Source organism: Ornithorhynchus anatinus, chromosome 19 (genome assembly GCF_004115215.2).
Source record: "Ornithorhynchus anatinus isolate Pmale09 chromosome 19, mOrnAna1.pri.v4, whole genome shotgun sequence".
NCBI lineage: Eukaryota > Metazoa > Chordata > Mammalia > Monotremata > Ornithorhynchidae > Ornithorhynchus > Ornithorhynchus anatinus.
The window spans coordinates 20,782,006-20,789,756 of NC_041746.1; the positions used below are offsets into that span (position 1 = coordinate 20,782,006).

The window sequence follows — 7,751 nt, forward strand, 5'->3', positions numbered from 1 at the left end:
AAGGGAAGTCTTGGTTTTAGGTAACCTAGTGTCTTGCTTTCTGTCTCCTTACCCCAACCCATTTCCTCCCAGTCTTCCAGCTTTGCCACTCAGCCTGAGAAAGATGCCGCACCATAGCCAACAGCAGTGTAAACAGCCATGCCAACCACCTCCGTGCCAGCCTCCACCCTGCCAGCCCCCATGCCTGCCTAAGTGCCCATCTCCCATCCCACCCCCCTGTCAGCAGAAATGCCCATCTCCATGCCCTCCCCCTTGCCAGCCAAAATGCCCATCCCCATGCCCTCCCCCTTGCCAGCCAAAATGCCCATCCCCCTGCCCTCCCCCTTGTCAGCCAAAATGCCCATCCCCGTGCCCAGCCCCCTGCCAGCCAAAATGCCCACCAGTTCAACGCCCTCCTCCCTGCTGCCAGGAGAAGTGCCCACCCAAGAGAAAGTAGTAATGCTGACCAAATGCCACCCATCCCCATCCCCTCCTCCACCCGGAAATGGAAAGAAAATCATTTCTAGGACGGGGGCCCCTCTCTCAGAGTTTTGGGGGTGTGTGTAGGCCTAGCACAATCCTCCCCGCACTATTATTGCTTCAAAGTGTCTTCCCTTGTGCCCTCCCTCCCAACCCCACATTGGCTCCTCTGGCTGACAGGGGCAACTCAGTAGGTGAATGAATGAGCTAAGGAACCATTCTCCAGGCCTGCTCCTGCCCCACGACTCTCCTGCCCACACCAAACTTCTACCACCACTCCAAGGAGAAGACCCCTGGACGACCCGCTGTGCCATCGACAGAGAATTGTGGATTTGGACTGTGGGGACCCACCAGGGACGCAGGTGGCTTACCCCTGCTGGGAGAAAACTGGGGCCCAGGCATCAAGGTGTGAGAAGAGTAACAGCCTTCCTTTCCTCCCCTGATTTGGTGCCCTAAGCCAAACGGGGGCTTCTCCTCTTTCCCTCTGCAATAAAACTCCTTTCAGAGCAGAACTTTCATTTGGGTTGTTTATGCTGGGGGAAATGGTGGCAAAACATGTTGGGTTTTGACAGGGAAGCCCAGGTGAGGCCTCTTCCCTTTCCACTCCAACCAGCTCCCTGAGCAATCCCTGGCATCTCGATCCCATCCAAGTCCCTTCTGCCAAGAGGGAATCACTTAGCAGTAGTGGTAGTGTTTAGGGAAACAAACAAAGTGGTAGGTTCACTCTATGAAACGTTATTCAGCTGAAGTCCATCAAGACTGATGATAGAAGTGCATGCATTTTAATGGCTAAAATCCATCCATTCATAGTTACTAAGTCACCTGATTTTGCAAGCAGATAGCACTGTTGGGGAAGAGGGAGAGGGACTTTCCATAATGATCAGGGTGACCATGGGTGCACATACAGTTTCTTCTGGAAAAGAAGTATATGTGAGTGAAGTTGGAGCTGACCCTAGCAGCAGGGAGGGCCCATTCTGGGTCGCTGCACCTGAAGTTCTCCCGATCCCTCTGGATAGTTTGTGCTGCGTGAACATGTGGGGGGGATCCAGGAGCTGACCATGATCTGGGCGACTGGAGGCAGGGGTCTCCAGCAGGTCATGGAGAGCTGCTGCCACGGCACCAATACCTCATGGAACTGTTGGATGGGAGGGACCCGAGCTCTTGTGGAAACTGTGAGAGGAGAGGGATACACTACCACCATCCTTCCTGCCTCACAGGCTCCACTCTTGGTGTTTGGTGAGGATGTGTGGGCCTCGCAAAACCCCCGCCACACTGTTTTCATTTCAGAGTTTCTTCCCCTGTCACCTTCAAATCCCACATTGACTCCTCTGGCTGATGGGGAATCTCACTAGGGGGAATGAAAAGGCTAAGTCCTGGCATGTTCCTACACCACAACCCTCATGCCCCCACCACTTTCTACCACCGCTCCGAGATGAAGACCTCTGGATGTGACCAGCTGTGCTCTTAACAGAGAATTGTGGACTTGAACTGTTGAGTCCTGCCAGAGCAGCAGGGGGCTTACTCAGGGGGCCCGGACATCTGGATTCATGGAAGAGAATAACAGGCTGCCTTTCCTCCCCAGAGATGGTACCCTGAGCCATGGGATGTTTCTCTTTTTCCCCTCTGCAATAAAGCTTCTCTCAAAGCAGAAAATTGATGTGGGGTTGTTTATTCTGGGGGAAATAGTGGTGATACATGGTGGCTTTAGACAGAGACAGTCAGGTGAGGTCTCATCCCTTTTCACTCCAACCAGGTCCCTAAGCAATCCATGACATCCTGACCCCATCAAAATCCCTTCTGCCCTGAGGGAATCACTCAGCAATAGTAGTGGTATTTATGGAGTACTCTCCGGGTATAATGCACTGTGGTAAGTGCCTGGGAAGACTCAAACAAGCAAGTGACCAAATCCCTTCCACCAAAACTTCCACTCTCGTGAAAGAGCTAAGCATAAAAATATTCACAGAGTAATCAAAGTAAATCACTCAATGTTCAGTGAAATAATCATGTCTGCATTGGTCCTGAGAATGTGTATGAGCAGGGACATAAGTGCTAGACATGGCCGGTGATTTTCTATGACTTGGGATGCTGGGAGTGATTCTGGAAAAGCTTCTTGGAGGAAATAGGCTTTAGTTGGTTCCGCAGCAGGTTTGTTTTATGAGACATTATTCCAGTTGAAATCTGTCAAGATCATATATGTGACTAACAAATACGTGCTTTTAAATGGATAGCTTTAATCTTCTCATAGTTACTAAGTCACCCCATCTTCAGGGCAGGGACAGGTGTCAGGGAAGAGGGAGAGGGAGAGGGACTTCCCATAAAGATCAGGGCGACCATGGGTGCACATGCAGTTTCTTCTGGAACCGAAGTGTGTGTGAGTGAAGCTGGAGCTGACTCTAGCAGGAGGGAAGTGCCATTCTGGGTTGCTGCACCTGAGGTTTTCCGAGTCCCTCTGAGGAATTCTTGCTACCTGAACGGGAATGGATGAACCTGGAGCTGACCTCAAATGCAAGGGACCCCAGACTGGGCCACCGTAGCAAGGGATATCCAACTGGCCGTGGAGAGATTCTGCCGCAGCCACTGTTGTTGCCGATGTTGTGTAGGAATGTCATTTGGGAAGGATGCCATCTCTCCTGGGACTGCAGGAGGGTTGGGAGTTGCAGCTCTCCTGTAAACCATAGGAGGAGAAGAGAGACAACACCACTATCCTTCCTGTCTCACAACCCAAAACCTTGGTGTTATCTTTGACTCTTCTTTCTTATTCAACCCGCATATTCAATCTGTCACTAAATCCTGTTGGTTCAAAATTTACAATACTAAAATCCATCCTTTCATCTCCATTCAAACTGTTACCACATTAATCTAATCAATTATCCTAGCCTGCCTTGATGACTTTTATCAGCCTCCTTGCTCAACTCCCTGCTTCCTGTCTCTCCCCATTTCAGTTAGCATTTCACCCTGATGCATGGATCTTTTTTCGACAAAAACTTTCTGGCCATGTTTCTCCTCTCTTTAAAGTACCTCCCGTGGTTGCCCATCCTCTTCCTCATCAAACAAAAACTCTTTACCATAGGCTTTGAAGCACTCAATCTCCTTGTCCCCTCCTACTTCACCTGGCTACTCTCTTACTACTACCCAGTTGGCAACTTCGCTCCTTTCATGCCAACTAACTCACTGTTCTTCGATCTTGTCTATCTCACTGCCGACCTCTGGTTCACATGCTGCCTCCGGCCTGGAACACATTCCCATTTCATAACCGACAGACAATTACTTTCCTCATCTTCAAAGCCTTACTGAGGGTCAACTCCTCCAAGAAGCCTTCCCTGACTAGACCCTTATTTCCTCTTTACCCCTCCATTCTGAGTTGCCCTGCCTTTTTCTCTTTATTCACCACCCACCCTCACCCAGCCACACAACACTAATGTGCCTATTGATAATTTCTTCATTTATATAATTGTCTGTCTCCCCCTTTAGATTGCAAGCTCATTTTGGACAGGGAATATGTCTTTCGAATTGTTGTGTTGTACTCTCCCAAGAACTTAATACAGTGACTTTGGCACAGTAAACACTCAATAAATATGATTGATTGACTGAGTCATAGCTCAGGATTTCTGCCAGCAGCGCTCAGCTTCTTGAGTACAGGAGCAAAGAAGGTGGGCTGTGCAGGTGATCCTGGGCTGTAATTTAGTGGTACAAGATTGATGAAGGATTAGGGGAGTGAATGAGTTGAGTTCAGTAGAGAGGGTGGTGTTGAGAACATCTGTTTCATCATCAAGGGAGTTCAGCTTGGGTATGGAGGCTAAGTGAGGCACGTTGAGTTGAAAAAATTGGATGGGGTCAAAAGGTCTCTGGAAGGGAACAGTTCAGATTTATGAGATGGGGGTGTGTGGGAGAGGAAGCAAGTGAAGAGGTTGTGGTATAGAAGAGATAGAGGGATTTCAGAGTTGGTGAGGGGAGAGATTGTGACATGGCTAGAGATGATGAGCTGATGAGTTGATGAGAGAATGCGTGTCCATACTGGTGAGTGGGTGAGGTGGGGTGGAGCAGGAGTTCACTGGAACTGAGGAGTCATAAAAGGCTATCAGCAGCAGAGTCATCAGAAACAGCTTTGTGGATACTGAAGTCCCCAAGGATCAATATGGGCATGCAAAGAGATAGAAGGAATGTGAGAAAGGGATCAAAATGGTTAAAGAAATAGGAGGTGAGACCTGGGGGGCAGTAGGTGACAGGTCCTAGAATTTGGAGAAGGAGGTCAAGGTAGACGATGCCGGCTTCAAAGGAAGGGAAAAAAAGGGATGGGGGAGGTGGAATGGTTCTGGGCTTCTTGGTGGGCATAACCTTGGGTTTCAGACCAGGGATGGCTCCAGGTGTCTTGGCTGCCATGGTTCTGGATATGGCCATTGGCCTGGATCAGGGTACTGTGGTAGGCAGGGCTAAGGGAAGCATGGCTGGCATGGCTCAGAGATTGTTGGCTGGCCCAGAGATGAAGTCTGGCACACCTGTTTACACTGGTGCTGCTGGAAAGACATCTTTCTTGGTGTGGACAGACTCTGAAAGGGAGGCCAGGCTGGGGAGTGCATAGAGTCCTGCCTGCCTGCTTTATTGGACCCTCATCCCATTGTCCTAAATCCTCAAATGTCTTTTTTCCTCCTCAGCCAGATCTCTTGACTTGCAGCCCCCTCTCTTGACTCTCAGCTTGCTTTCTTGTCAACCTGGCCCTTTTTCTGTAACCTTCAGGCTGCTTTCTTTGTCCACACCCTGATACCTTGACTCTCAGACCCTTCTTCTGACATTCAGCCTACTATTAGGACCCTCAGCCTGTTTTCTTTGACTCCCATCCCACTTTCAGACTTCAACACCTTCCCCTTCATACTATGAAGACCACTTGTCAAATAACTCTCAACACACTCACCACCAACATACAGAGAAAACCACTCCCAAATTAAGATCAGAGCTCACCCACCACAAGCACTCTCTCACTCATACCTCCCCACACCGCCCCCAAATCCCTATCCCACTGGCAGCAATTCCTTCAAGCTGCAGCAAGAGGGAGAGTGGTGAAGCTGGATTCTGATTCCCCGCTTGTCCTCCATCCATCTCCAGGTTCAGAAACCAGAGAGGGGGCAGGAGGGTACTTTGCTCCAACCTCATCCAGATCCACGATCTTCTAAGTCTCTCCTCCAATCCGTATCTGTTCTCCAAAACAGACCCCCAGACTAGAGGAGTGTGGCCCCATAGGGATCCGAATTCACTAGCCTCAGAGAAGAGGTGGAACATTCCGGCAATGGAGTGGACAGTTGGCCGCCATCTTGGAGTGAAATGATTTTACCTGAAGGCATTAGAAGGGAAGGGGCCCCCAAGAGGTGCAGGGGTGGGGGCCTATGGCTGGTGAAAGGGCACTGGGCTGTGTTTGCCTCTGTTTCCCAACCTGTTCCATGCAGACACCTCAGGGCCGCCCAGGGAGACCAGGCCCAGGAGCCCACTTCCTCTTGGGCAACTGTGGACTAGCACACTGCAAAGCGGGGGGAAACGTTGTCCTGTTCTGCCCTTGGACTCTGTTTATGACCCCTCCCCAGATGCTAGTCCGGCCCCGCCTGGGCCGCCCCCTCCTAGCAGTGTTTTTATCAGGCTGTGCTCAGGTCTGGGGCTACGGGGATGATCTTTGAGTCTCGAACTGTCCACATTAGACTGGACAGGGCAGTGCATCCAGGAATGATATTCTGCTGTCCGCAGTCCAGAAACGTAGGCCTGCTGGTTCTGGCTCTGTCCTTGGCATGTTGTGTGACTTGGGTCAATTTGCTTAACCTCTCTGGGATCCAGTGCCCCAATCTGCAGACCTGCCTAGGAGCCAGGCAGCCAGACAAAACCCCCTCCACCATACACCAAGATCTGGGGTCTGGAGCTGGTTCAACACCATTGATTCCAGGACCGTGAGAAGGGAGAACAGGGGTAAGGGTGGGTGACTCTGAGAGGAGAAGGCTTAAGTGTCTTTTTTGGGGTTGGGGGAGTCCCCATCATCCGTCCAAATAAGGACGTGGGGGTTGAAGACAGGAGCAGTTAGGGCTGTGCGTCTCAAAGCCCAGAATGAAAGCCAGGAACTTTTACACAACAGCAGGAGAAACCTTGGTGAGGCATAAAGATCCGCATTTGGCTTTCCAAATGGCATTCTAATGGAAAAATGCCAGGAGGAAGAGTGCGGACTTCCGCCGTAAGGGAGCAAGGCACACACGTGTCTTGGCTGGATCTAAGCACTTCCAGATCCCGAACCTGAGTCTCAAAGCTCCTGGGAGATGCTCAGGACCTGGCCAGCTGCACTGAGGGAGTTTCAGCTCTTTGTCTCAATTTCTGTGGATCCAAGCCTTCAATGTGGCCACTATTTGCGGGCAGGAACTGTGTCCCTGTCCCAGCGCCCAGCACAGTGTAGGGGTGTGTGTGTGTGTGTGTGTGTGTGTTTCCTGTCTCCCCCATAGCCTGTCATCCCCTTGAGGGCAGAGATCAGGTCTCCTGCTTCCCCAAACCCTCAACCCATCCTCCTGCCTCCAGGCCTGCAGTGGAGTCATGGGGACCCCAACCTGTCTGTCTAAATGCTTTCTCTCTCCCCCAGTTTCCCAGTCCAACCCCTCCCCACCCTCTCTCTTAGCCACACCTCCCAGGCCCCTCCTCAGATAGCTTATAGTCTTTACTCCATTTTTACAGATGAGGTCATGAGACACAGAGAGGTTAGGTGACTTGCCCACCATCACATAGCACATGACCACTCCTCCTTTCCCGCTCCCTTGGCTGCCTCATCTCCTAGCCATCTCCCTTACATGCCTGGACCGGTTTCTGCTTGCTGAGCTGGAGGCCTGCCCTTTTGGGATGACATGTGAGGGCTTCTGTCTTGTCTCCCCCTTCCCTGACGTGGTCCCCACCTCCCCAGCCTCCTTGCAGCCGACCCCTCTCCAGCCCCAAAGTCACTCTCCTATAGACCTGTGGAGAACTGTGGTTTGACCCCACCCCCTGCAGAGATGATATCCAGTGGGCTGACACCCCCAACCCTTATAGGTATGTTTTAATGGTGCTCTGTCCCTACCAACACACACATCTGGGAATCTGTAAAGGATTCTATCCCCTCCATCTACCAAATCTTCCCACGTGAGACCATTCTCATCCCCTCAGCTTACTCACACTAGGGACACAAATGCGGCTCTCAACTCAACTCCCCACCCACCCTAATTCATAGAGCCACTGATCCTGATGATAAACTGTGCTTGTGTGACACAATCTCCTGGATTCAGACCTTACTGTATTTTGGG

At 51.1% G+C, this 7,751-nt stretch overlaps 1 long non-coding RNA gene across 1 annotated transcript; it reads right to left on the minus strand.

Moving 5' to 3' along the window:
- Positions 1–2,670: 2,670 nt before the first annotated feature.
- Positions 2,671–5,773, minus strand: LOC114805730. Its single transcript, XR_003753758.1, has 2 exons — positions 5,603–5,773; positions 2,671–3,124 (listed from the first exon to the last, which is right to left on the minus strand). It is a non-coding gene; the product is annotated as an uncharacterized LOC114805730 (long non-coding RNA).
- Positions 5,774–7,751: the final 1,978 nt, after the last annotated feature.